Genomic DNA, 13376 nt, shown 5'->3' with positions numbered 1-13376 from the left:
CGAGTCTCCTTCCCCATGTGATTTGCCTTTCAGAGATCACTGAGATAATCACAAACGAAAACTAGCTAATAATAATAACGTCACCTTACAATGAACATAACATTCAATAATGTATTATAGCATCACATAACTACTTAGTAGTTACTGTCACTGTCTCCATTTTAAAGATGAAGAAATTGAACCACAGAGACGCAAGTATTACAAAGTTGTACAGTTTATCAGTGGAAGAACCAGGCTTTTAACCCATGTAGTCTGGTTTCATGCTTTTGGCATGAGGTTAGATGTCCCAGAAGTCCCCAGTCCTCAACACCTTTGGATACTTGGCAAACTCTATGGTGGGCCCAGTTTGACAGCTTTTGAGCTGGAGCTCAGTGTTTGAAACCCCTTGAACTCCAGGGTCATCCCTCCTCATATGGAACCTGACACTTATTCACACCCATGTGTCTTGGCCCAGACTCTCGGTTTTGGAATTCCCCTCCCCTATGTCACCTCATTGATTCCTCTTCAACTTTTGTGATTCTACAGAAATTACATTCTCCATAAAGATGACTGTCTAGATTGGGCTACCCAGAGGGAGACCTTGGAACCAGAATTCAATTGCAAGTTGTTTATTTGGAAGGCAGTCCCAGGGTGCGCTCCTAGGACAGTGAGGAAATGAAACAGGGATGAGAAGGTGGTCAACGCTATGAGCGTGAGCTGTCAGGCTGCTGCTATGCACCTCATTTCTGCTGGGAACTTCTGGGAGATTGTGTTTAACATGTCAGCTGGTGTGAGTCCTTGTTGGAGAATGTGCTAGGGAATTAGTTATCTTGCACTTACTTGGGCTATTTGTACAGCTAAATGGGTACAGATGCTGGCAATTGGAAGGTGGGCTGATAGGTGATGAGGCAGAGAGGACCCAGGAATGTGGGCAGCTTGTCCTCCTCCCCCAGCCTCTCTGTGGGTTTGGTGCCCTTCTCTGTGCTCTCCAGTGCCCTATTCTCTCCTCTGATTTCCACTTCCCTGTCTAGCAGACCTGACACCCACTGAGGGTGGAAGCTCGGATCTTCCTCTTTGATTTCTCCAGCACTCAATCCAGTGTCTGCCACAGAGCACGTGCTCAAGAATACAGAAGGAGGACACAATTAGGCCCATTTTACGACAAGCCTGAAAATTTTCCATAAATCTTTATTTAGCAACTTTAATTTATGGACAAATATTCTTGAATAATTAAAAGAGAAACATTTTATAAAAGTTGCAGGAACAAAAAGCAAATATCTTTATGTCATTAAAAATAATCACACAGAAAAGTTAAAATGTCTGTAAAGGAAATGAGAGACAAGGAAAATTGTAATCATTAGCTTGGAGGCCCAAAAGTAAAATAAGGCAGAGGTGAAAATGAATCACAGGTGCTATGAAGCTCCTTCCCTTCCATGAAACAAGGAATTGGGTAAGAGAGGCCACCTGAAGCCATGTGCCAGCACCCAGGCAGTTCCAAGTGGGTTCAGGGCAAAATAATCTTGGCATCTTGGTGAACTTGGTGGGTGAAAAGCACAAATGATCATCAAGGTACCAAGGTACTCTGCCCAGGTGATGCTTGACTGCCCAAAGATGGGTAAAATGTTTACATATATACGTGTGTGTGTGTGTGTGTTTTATATATATATGTTATATATATATATTATAGAAATATATATAGAGAGAGACAGAGAGACAGAGAGAGAGAGAGATGGAGTCTCACTCTGTCACCCAGGCTGCAGTGCAGTGGCACAATCTTGGCCAACTACAACCTCCACCTCCTGGATTCAAGCAATCCTCCTGCTTCAGCCTCCCAAGTAGCTTGGACCACAGGTACATGCTACCATGACAAGCTAATTTTTGTATTTTTAGTAGAGACAGGGTTTCACTATGTTGGCCAGGCTGGTCTCGAACTCCTGACCTCAGGTGATCCACCCGCCTCGGCCTCCCAAAGTGCTGGGATTATACGCATGAGCCACCCCCCGCTGTGAGGTGACTGTATTTTATTATACTTCTATTATTTGGTTTCAGGGTCACTATGTCCAAAATGTCTGGGGAAGTGGAGGTGGTGAGCAGGGACAAAGTAGGATCCGAGCTGTGCTACCGCTTGCCTGGTACCCTGGTGCTAAGGGCAGAAGCACAGACATCTGCCTGGTGTGATTGGGTGAGCATTTGTGGTAGTCATTAGGGCTGTCCCTTGAGTGCTTCTGTTTCTTATGGGTACAAGACAGGATTGTCCTTCCCCTTCCTTTGAGTTTGTTGTAGTCATGACCTGCTTTGGTCAATATAATAGAAGAATAAGTGACATCTGTTACTTCCAGTTGCACTTCGGGAAAGCTGGTGCTCATTGCCTGGCCCCTGATACTGTTGTGAGGCTGTCTTCTCCATCATCTTGGGGTCCAGAGTGAGCACAACATGGTTCAGCACCCCCAACACACATGCAGTGCATCTATACAAATAGCAGTCACAATAATGGAATGGTATATTGCTGTCTTAAGTCCCGGATACTTTTTTTGTTACCACAGCATAACCCACAGCTCCTGACTGACGCCACCATTTCAAGGTAAGAGAAATAAGACTGAGAAAGATTAAGATAGTTTCCCAAGATTGGACATTGTGTTCCTACCCATTGTGCTTGCCTTATAGGTATATGTTCTGGTTTTGACAATCAAGATATAGACAAAATGAGGGCAGAAACATTTGATTATTTGCTAAGAGGAGGAGAAGAAGAAAGAGAATTAAACAGAGAAGAGGAAGATATGTAAGGAGGAAAAGCAATAAACTAGGAACCAAGAACATGCAATCTTCATAATTTCTTAGAATTTTCTTCCCTTTAAAAACTTTGTTTTATTTTAAAAAAGGAAGGAGGGTCTTCCATTAATTTTGTAGGACATCCCATGCTTTTTGTAAAACAGTTTTATTCATTTTCCACTAAATACAAATATTTATTGCCCATCTAATATAGGCTATACATTGACCTTTTGTTCTGCACAATTCTCCTCATTTAGAAAGGTATAATTTGTCAACATTCAGTTAATAGATTTATAGCCAAGTGTTGTGTCTGTATACCTATTGGTTTCAGTTTGATCTCCTATATTCAGAAAAAGGAAACAATCAAGAAGAGACTTTAATAACTAATTATAAGATAAATATTAACAGTCTTGCTTTAGGCTTCTGTGTACACTATACAGTTTGTTTTGAAATTGTTTTCATATTCATTCGTTCATTCATTTCTCTTAATTTTTTTTCCAGTTGAGAGAGAGTTTATTTAAGTGCAGAGATCAAGATCAAGCAGAGTGGAGTACAAGACACACATTCATTGCTTTTGTTTTGTTTTGTTTTTTGAGACGGAGTCTTGCTCTGTCACCCAGGCTGGAGTGCAGTGGCGCGATCTCAGCTCACTGCAACCTCCACCTCCCAGGTTCACGCCATTCTCCTGCCTCAGCCTCCCGAGTAGCTGGGACTACAGGTGCCCGCCACCACGCTTGGCTAATTTTTTGTATTCTTTAGTAGAGATGGGGTTTCACTGTGTTAGCCAGGATGGTCTCGATCTCCTGACCTCGTAATCCGCCCACCTTGGCCTCCTAAAATGCTGGGATTACAGGCATGAGCCATGGTGCCCGGCCACAAGACACACTTTCAAGTTGCCTTGGGGACTGCTCTGTAGAACAAAAAAGAAACTCAAGATTTTAAGGGAAAAAAAAGTACAAATGAAGAGAAGGCATGATTACAAAAGTTGTTGATCAGTAATTCTCACTGGTTTACAGAAATAACAGTGGCAATGATCGACTATACATTGTTGAATTATAGGATGTATGGCATTTAAAAATGTGTTTATTTAAAACTATTTTTTAATATCTATTTTTGATGGAATTAAGGGTACAGGTGCAGTTGTGTTGCATGGATATATTGTGTAGAGGTGAAATCTGGGCTTTTAGTGTACCATTACCCAAATAAGATACATTGTACCCGATAGGTGGCATTTCACTTTCACCCTCATTCTGTGCTCTCACCGTTTGGGGCATCCTCCGATGTCTATTACTCCACTCAGTAAGTCCATATCCATGGTTTAGTGCCTATGTATAGTTGGGAACATGCAGTTCTTGATTTTCTGTTTCTGAGTCATTTCACTAAGGGTAATGGCCTCCAGTTCCATACACATTGCTACAAACATCATAATTTCATTCACTTTTGTAGCTGAATAGTATTCTATGGTATATATCTACCAGATTGTTTTATTCAATGATGTGTTGATGGACACTTATGCTAATTTCACAACTTTGCTATTCTGAATTGTGCTACAAGAAACAAACAAATGCAGAAGCCTTTTTAATATAATGATTTCTTTCTTTTTGGGGGTACCTATGCAGTAATGGAATTGCTGGATTGAAGGGTAGTTCCACTTTTAGTTTTCTAGAAATTATCATACTGTTTTCCATAGAGCTCATACTAATTACACACCAACAAATACATCTTTTCCAACATCTTGCTTTTTGGCATGATCATAGGTCAATGCAGCCCCAACCTGTTAGGCTCAAGGCATCCTCCTGGCTCTGCCTCCTGAGTAGCAAGGACTACAGGCCCACACCACCACACCTGGCTATTTTTCTTTTTTGCTTGTTTGTTGAGACAAGGTCTCACTACGCTGCCCAGGCTTATCTTGAATGCCTGGGCTCAAGTGATCCACTCACCTCAGCCTCTCAAAATACTGTCATTACAAGCATGAACCACTGCACTTGGCCATTTTTTGACTGTTTAATAACAGCCATTCTGACTAGTATAAGATGGTATGGCATTGTGGCTTTAATTTTCACTTATCTGATATTTAATTATGTTAAGCATTTTCATATGTTTGCCAATTGTATGTCTTTTATTAAAAAAAAGTCTGTTCATACCCTATGCCTACTTTTTAATGGGGTTATTCTTGTTTTTCTTGTTGAGTTGTTTGAGTTCTTTGTAGAGTCTGAATATTAGCTGTTTGTCAGATACACGGTTGGCAAATCTTTTCTCCCATTCTGCAGGTTGTTTGTTTACTGAGAATTATTTCTTTTGCTGTGCAGAAGCTTTTTGGTTTTATTAAGTCCCATTTCTCTGTTTTGGTTTTTGTTGTACTTTATTTTGAGGACTTCATCATAAATTCTTTGCCTAGACCAATATTTAGAAGAGTTTTTCCTAGGTTGTCTTCTAAGATGTTTACAGTTTCAGTTCTTACATTTCAGTCTTTAATCTTCCTTGAGTTAATTTTTGTGTGTGATGGAAGGTAAGAAGCCAGTTTCATAAATCTACATATGGCTCACCATTTATCCCAGCACTGTTTATTGAATAGAATGTGATTTCCTTTTATATAATTTTGTCAACTTTGTCAGAGATCAGTTGATTGTAGCTATGTGGCTTTATTTTTTGGTATGTGTCTATTTCTATAACATGACCATGCTGTTTTCGTTACTACAGCCTTGCAATATAATGTGATCTTTCCAATTTTATTCTCTTTGCTTAGCATTACTTTGGGTATTTAGGATCATTTTTTGGTTACATGTGAATTTTAGGATTTTTTTTTTCCAAGTGTATGAAGAATGACATTGGTAGTTTGATAGTAATTTAATTGAATCTGTAGATAGCTTGGGCAGTATGGTCATTTTAATGATATTGATTTGCCCAATCTATAAGCATGGAATTTTTAAAATGTATTTGTGCCATCTATTATTTCTTTCTTCAGTGTTCTGTAGTTCTCTTTGTAGAGATCTTTCGCCTCCTTGGTTAAATGTATTTCTAGTTATTTTATTACTTTTTGTAGCTATTATGAAATGGATTGAGTTCTTGATTTGGTTCTCAGTTTGTTCATTATTGTTATGTAGAAATGCTACTGATTTTTATACATTAATTTTGTATTCTGAAACTTTCATGAAGAAATTTATCAAATCGAAGAGTCTTTTTGGGGAATCTTTAGGGTTTTCTAGGTATAAAATCATATCACAAAAAACAAAACCAGAAAATTTGACTTCCTCTTTTACAATTTGGATTACTTTATTTCTTTCTTCTGCCTGATTGCTCTAGCTAGAACTTCCAGTAGTATGTTGAATAGGAGTAGTCATAGTGGGTATCTTTGCCTTGTTCCTATTCTTAGGGAAAATGCTTTCAACTTTTCTTCATTCTGAATGATATTGCCTTTGGGTATGTCATATATGGCATTTATTGTTTTGAAGTATGTTCCTTCTATGCCTAGTTTGGTAAGGGTCTTTATTATGAAGAGATGCTGGATTTTGTTGAATGCCTTTTTCTGAATCTTTTGATATGATCACACGGTTTTTGTTTTTAATTCTGTTTCTGTGGTGAATCCTATTTTTTGATTTGTGTATGTTGAATCAATCTTGCATCTCTGGAATAAAACCCACTCAATCTTGGTGTATTATGTCTTTGATATGCTGTTGGATTTTGTGTGGTAGCATTTTGTTGAGGATTTTTGCTTCTATGTTTATTAGAGATATAGGTTTGTATGTTTATTAGAGATATAGGTTTGTAGTTTTTTTTGTTGTTGTTTTTGGTCGTGTCCTTATCTATCTTTGGTATCATTGCAATGCTGGCTGCATAGGATAAATTAGAGAAGATTCCCTTTTTGGAACAGTTTCAGTAAGATTGGCATCAGTTCTGTCTTGTACATCTGACAGAGTTTGGCTGTGACCTCATCTGGTCCTAGGCTTTTTTGTTGCTGGGAGTTTTTTTTTTGTTCTTAGTAATTCAATTTTATTACTCATTATTGGTCTGTTCAAAATTTCTATTTCCTCCTGGTTGAAACTCAGGGGGTTGTATATTTCCAGAAATCCATCTATTTCTTCTAGATTTTCTCATTTGATCACTATAGATGCTCAGAGTAGTCTTTGATAATCTTTCGTATTTCTGTTGTATCTGTTGTAATTACACCTTTATCACTTTTGCTTGCAGTTGTTTGAATCTTCTCTTTTTTTGTTGGTTAATCTAGCTAGTGGTCTATTGATTTTCCTGCTCTTTTCACACAACCGACCTCATTTCATTGATTCTTTTTTTCTTTTCTTTTTTTTTTGGTCTCAATTTCATTTAGTCCTTTTCTGATCATTATTGTGTTTTCTTTTACTAGCCTTGGGTGTGGTTTGTCCTTTTTTCTCAAGTTTCTTGAGGTATAACCTTAAGTTACTTATTTGAGATCTTTCTAGCTTTTTCATGTAGGCAGTTAATGTTATAAACTTCCCTTCCCTCTTAGCACTGATTTGGTTGTTTTTTAGACATTTTTGAAAGCTATATCTTTATTTTTATTCATTTACAATTTTTTTGATGTCGATCTTAATTTCATCATTGACCCAACAGTCATTCAGAATCAGGTCATTTAATTTTCATGTATTTGTATAGTTTTGAGTATTCCTCTTAGTGTTGATCTGTATTTTTATTTCACTGTGGTTCAAGAAGGCACTTGATATGATTTCACATTTTTTACATTTATTGAGATTTTCCTTGTGGCCTAGCATATGATAAATTTTTGAGAATGTTTTATGCATACATGAGAAGATTGTATATTCTGAGGTTATAGGGTAGAATAGTCTGTAAATATCTGTTAGGTCCATTTGCTCTAGAGTTCAACTTAACTCCAGAATTTTTTTGTTGTTGATTTTCTGTCTCAATAAACTGTCTAGTTCTGTCAGTGGGAAACTGAAGTCCCCTACTAATATTGTATTAGTATCTGTCTCTTTTTTAGGTGTAGTAGTATTTGTTTTATGAATCTAGGTGTTCCAAATGTATTTGGAATTGTTATATCTTCTCAAATAAATTTCTTTATCATTATATAATTACTTTCTTTGTCTCATTTATAGATGTTTCTATATGTTTTACTTTTTCTTCTCTCTCTGGAATACCTATGACTCCTAGTTTTACATGCTTTTTATATGGTCCCAAATTTCTTGAAATCTTTAATCATTTTTTTCCCTTTATTTTTGTCTGACTGGGTTAATTTGAAAGACCTACTTTCCATCTCTGAAATAATTTCTTCGGCTTTGGTCAAGCCTGCTATTGATGGTTTTAACTGGATTTTTTTTTTTTTAATTTCACCAATACATTTTTTTATTCTAGTAGTTGTATGGGTTTTTAAAAATCTATCTCTTTTTTTCACATCTTGAATTGTATTTCTGATTCATGTTGGTTTTCAACTTTCTCTTGGATTATATTGTGCTTTTAAAAATCAGTATTTTAAATTCTTTATCAGGTATTTCAAAAAATTTATTTTCATGAAGACCCATTGATGGAGTTAGTGTGGTCCTTTTGAGGTATTGTTACACTCCGCTTTTCCATAGTTTTGGAATTTTTTCCCTGGTTCCTTCTCATCTGCAAAAGCTACCTCTGTTTCTAATTTTTAAATTTACTTTCATTTGGAAGGGATGTTTTTGTTTTTTCCTTTTCTCCCTTGAGAATGTGTGTAATGTGTGCTGTGTAGTGTTCAACTTTGGTTCCGGGAGCTTTCACTGTCAAAGATTCTGTGTATGCTCCTTGGTTATACAGAGTCTTTGTATGGTGACTTTCTTAGATGTTGGTCGTAGTAGTGGTGTAGGGATGAGTGACTGGGTTCATTGCCTCCTACAAGTCCAGTATGGCTGAGGTCTCAGGAAGCTTATCTCATTCTCCAGTGCTACACATTTCTGTCAGCAGATTTTCTATTAGATTGTGTCATTTATTTTCAAAGCCAGTGGGTGGTGCTTATGGATAAGAACCAGCTAAGGCTGATGCAGATGGGGCATATACTTGATCTTTGTTTATGGTGAGATGCTTTCTGCTGCCTCAGGCAATGGGCTATGTTGCGGAATGCACAGTGGTATGAGCTCCCTGTACAGTCCTGGACTGAGGGACCAAGCTGGCGGGGGCAGAGAATGCAGACATGCCTACATGTCCACCAGTGGCAGGCTCAAGCACTAGCTCTGAGGGCAGATAAAGAGGCAGCTGCAAACATCCAGATATGTGCCTGGGTATGGAGGGGATAATCCTCTGCTGCCCAGTGTTCTCTGCCTGGAAAGGGAGTGGTAAGTGCTACCCTCCCAATCTAGAAAAGGTGAGTACTCCACATGCCTGAAGATATGTCCAGGCATGGAGCACAGTGGGTGCTGCTGTATCAAGACTTATGCACCTGAAGGGAGGGGTGGCTGAGGCTCCTAATCCAGGTGAGAAGGTTCTCCAAATGCCTGGGAATATGCACAGCATGGAGTGGAGAGGGTGCTGCTGCACCAAGATGTCTGCATGAGAAGGGAGGGGCAGCTCAGGTTCCTATTCCAGGTAAGTGGGTACTCAACATGCCTGGAAATATTCCCGAGCATGACAGAGAGGGCACTACTGTACCAAGATTTCTGCACAGGACAAGAGAAGTGATTCAGGGTTCCAGTGCAGTAGAGCAGGTGTGCTGAATGCTTGGAACTATGCCTTGGAGTGGAGTAGAAAAGTACAGATGCACCAAGATCTCCGCATTAGAAGGGAAAGGCAACAGGTGAGGGGGTGCACTGAATTCTTGAAATTATGCCTGGTTGTGGAGTGAAGAGGGTGCTTCTGCACCAAGATGTCTGCACAAGAATGGAGTGGTGACCCAGGATCTTAATCTAGGTGAGCAGATGGGCCAAATGCCTGGAAATATGTCCCTCAGTGAGGAACAAAATATTTGCAGCAGAGTGGAGAAATGGCTGTTGCAACAAGGTCTTTCAACAAGTGTTGAATGCTGGGAAATATGCCCAGGCTTGGACCTGGGGGCGGGGGTTGTTCTTTGCCAAGTTATTTGCAAGATAAGGGAGCTGTGGCCCACACTCCCAATTCAGACCAGCAGCTCAAAACTGGTGGGACACACCTCCCAACTGACAAAGGGGGCAGGCTAGGACACCCAGAAATGACACCCACAGGCAAGTCCAAGTCTGCAAAGCTATTCCTGGTCATAGTTCCTATCACTCAGGAAAAACTGTGGCTTCGGGAACTCTCTTCGGTATGGATTTCTATTTTTATTTCGTTTTGTCTTCTTGGTATTGATTTCTATTTTTATTCCACTGTGGTCTGAGAGTACAGTTAGTATGGTTTTATTTTTTTTTAATTTATTGAGACCTGCTTAATGGCAGAGCATGTAGTCTGTCTTAGAGGATGCTCTGTGGGCCCATGAGAAGAATGTATGTTCTGTGGTTGATGAGTGGAGTATTCTGTAAATGTCTATTAGGTCCAACTGGTCAAGTGTCAAATTTAAATCCAGAATTTCTTTGTTAGTTTTCTACCTTGATGATCTATCTAATACTGCCAGTGGGACGTTGACGTACCCCATTATTATTCTGTGGCTAATTATTATTGTAGGCCTGGGCATAGTTGTTTATGAATCTGGGAGCTGCAATGTTGGGTGCCTATATGTTTAAGAATAATTAAGTCTTCTTATTTAATTGAACCCTTTGTCATCACGTAATGCCCTTCTTTGTCCTCTTTAAATTGCTGTTTTGGGTTTAAAGTCTGTTTCATCTGATGTAAAAATAGCAACCCTCTCCCTTTTTTGTTTTCTATTTGCGTGATAGATCTGCCTACAATCCTTTATGTTGAGACCATGGGTGTCCTTACGTGTGAAATGGATCTTTTGAAGACAGTAGATGGATGGGTCTGGGTTTTTAAATACAACTTGTAATCTGTGTCTTTTAAGTGGAGTATTTAGGCTGTTTATAGTCAAGGTTAATTTTTGTTTGTTTGTTTGTTTGTTTGAGACAGAGTGTCACTCTATCACCCAGGATGGAGTGCAGTGGCATGATCTCAGCTCAATGCAACGTCTGCTTCCTGGATTTAAGTGTTTCTTCTGCCTCAGCCTCCCGAGTAGCTGGTATTACAGGTGCACAGCACCATGCCCGGCTAAATTTTTATATTTTTAATTGAGATGGGGTTTCACCACGCTGACCAGACTGGTCTCGAACTCCTGACCTCATGATCCATCTGCCTTGGCCTCCCAAAGTGCTGGGATTACAGGCTTGAGCCACTGTGCCTTATTCAAGGTTAATATTTGTATGTGAGTTTTTGATCCTATCATGAAGTTGGCAGCTAGTTTCTTTGTAGTATGTATTGTGTGGTTGCTATATAGCATCTCTGAGCTATGTTTAACTGTATTTTTGTGACAGTAGGTATTGTTCTCTTATTTCCATGTTTAGAACTCCCTTAAGCATCTCTTAAGACTGGTCTAGTGGTAACAAATTTTCTCCGTAACTGCTTGTCTAGAAAATATTTTTTTTCTTCTTTGCTTATGAAGCTTAGTTTGATGGGATAGGGCATACTTGGTTGGAATCTATTGTCTTTAAGAATGCTGAAAATAGGTTATCTTCATGAAAATGTACTCACTAATATGATATGTACAATGGTGCACCACGCAGTTTGTTTTTATTTTATGCTATTTTGTTTTTAATTTTACCCAAGTGAGACCCAAGTTGTTTTATTTTTTATGGGAATTTAATGCGATAGAATTTCTTGATTTTCCACATTTGTAGGGTGCAGACCTGTGTAGTGAAACTACCCACAGCAAGGATATATGCCTGTTAGGTGGCACAGACCCGAGACCTGATGGCCTTCATCCTCCTCTTGTCCTGATGAAATCTCACAGCTCCAGACAACACAGACACAAAACATTGATCGACAGTAAGATGGCTTGAAGAAATGCTTCTTTCAGGACAAATTCTTTCTGTGCATTCCAAGAGGTAATCAATATAGTATATAGCTACACATTTGCACCATTTTGAAGCCCACTACAACAGTCAGAGTTTTAAAATGCTGCGTTTAGTGAGCATTGTTAATAGAGTCTTTAAGATCATCAATGTTAAGTCAAGAAAATTTAGAAAGTACTAAAATCTTAGCACTCACATGAAAGAAAACTGGAAGCTTTTCCAAATTAGACAACAATCAGACAAATTTGCATAATATTACCAATCTGAGTTTTGAAGCAGAAAGAAAATGTTATAAACCATGATTTTCACGAGTAGGATTGATTGTAATATCTCATAATTTTAGATGATTATAGTATTTATCAGAATTTTAAAGTGATCAAACTTAGTGGAAAGACTGGTTTATGCTTCTGCTATATTTACAGAAAATTCTATTATAAAATCAATGTCATTTGATGAAGCAAATAGTGACTCAATAGTTGAGTATGAAAACGTAGAATTAACTTTTTACACTGTTGTGTCAAGTAGTTAATTAATAAAAATGTTAGGTTAGCAAGCAAAAAGAACACAAATTAAGGAAGGGCAAATCTGCCCCTCCATCTGCAGGGTGGATAGATGGACTGACGGGGTCAAAGCCAGTGACATCACGAGCAGGAAACCATGTTTCTCTCAAGCTGCAGCTTTGAAATGTCAAACAGCCTCTTCCTTGGCTGACGGCTGCTTTCTGACTCAATGGAAGACCTTGTTCTCTAGCGTCAGGGCTGTCGGAATCTTTGCTTATGACTGAGAAGAACATCCCACTGCTTGGAGGATCTGGGTCCATCTTTACACAGAAGCACAGAGCTGCAGAGAAGGGGTTTCTGGATGGAACGTTCCACACCTGGCTGGACTTTGTGGGTTCTAAGGACACAGGACCTAGGTCCACTTTGCAGACCAGACTTGACACTGGCTGCTTTACACGAAGGCCTGCCATGCTCTGAGTCCATCACTACAGCCTCAAAAATCCCTCCCCACAGTCTTATAATAAGCTCTTTCTGTTGTTTTTTGAGTCATCACAGGTTTCTTGGTGTGAATTTATTCCCTTTTTGCTACAAGCCAATAATCCTGAGTCTGTTGACTGCAAAATCTGTTTTGGTGACTGATCACACTAGGATGTATATTATTTTTCTGGAATTTGGGATGATTGTAGTATTTATCAGGACTTTAAAATGAATAATTTGTTGTGACTTATTTCCTCTTCTTAAATAAACACTAACTTTTGTGCTTAGTTTCTAATTGGCTATATTATGCCATTTTTCATGCAGATAACCCTCTGTATTATGGAAGCCTTAGACCTCACGGAACCTGGGTTGCCTGTGGTCACAGTGCTGAGAATCCACCTGCCCAAGGAATGACTGCACTGGTTCCTGCTTCCCAGGCCTCCAATGGACTTATCCTCCTTCCAGAGTGATTTGTCTATGCTGAAGGCGGAGTTTCTAACCTCAGTGGTTTTAGTCTTTTAGCAAGAATTTGTGACATTATTTTTGCTAAAGGAACTTTTAGAAGGGGTGCAATATTTCCAAAACATGACCTTCAGGAGCCTCCTTTACTCCAAAAACCCGGGAGCTTCCGGAAAGGGCCCAGACCCTCAGCTTGCTCCAGAAGACGAAGACCCACATGCTCACCTTCAAGCCTCCCTGCCCCCTGCTCCCCTCCGAGGGAACAGACACACGG

The sequence above is a fragment of the Theropithecus gelada genome, chromosome 10, assembly GCF_003255815.1.
Source record: "Theropithecus gelada isolate Dixy chromosome 10, Tgel_1.0, whole genome shotgun sequence".
NCBI classification, from domain to species: domain Eukaryota; kingdom Metazoa; phylum Chordata; class Mammalia; order Primates; family Cercopithecidae; genus Theropithecus; species Theropithecus gelada.
This window is presented reverse-complemented; position numbering follows the sequence as displayed.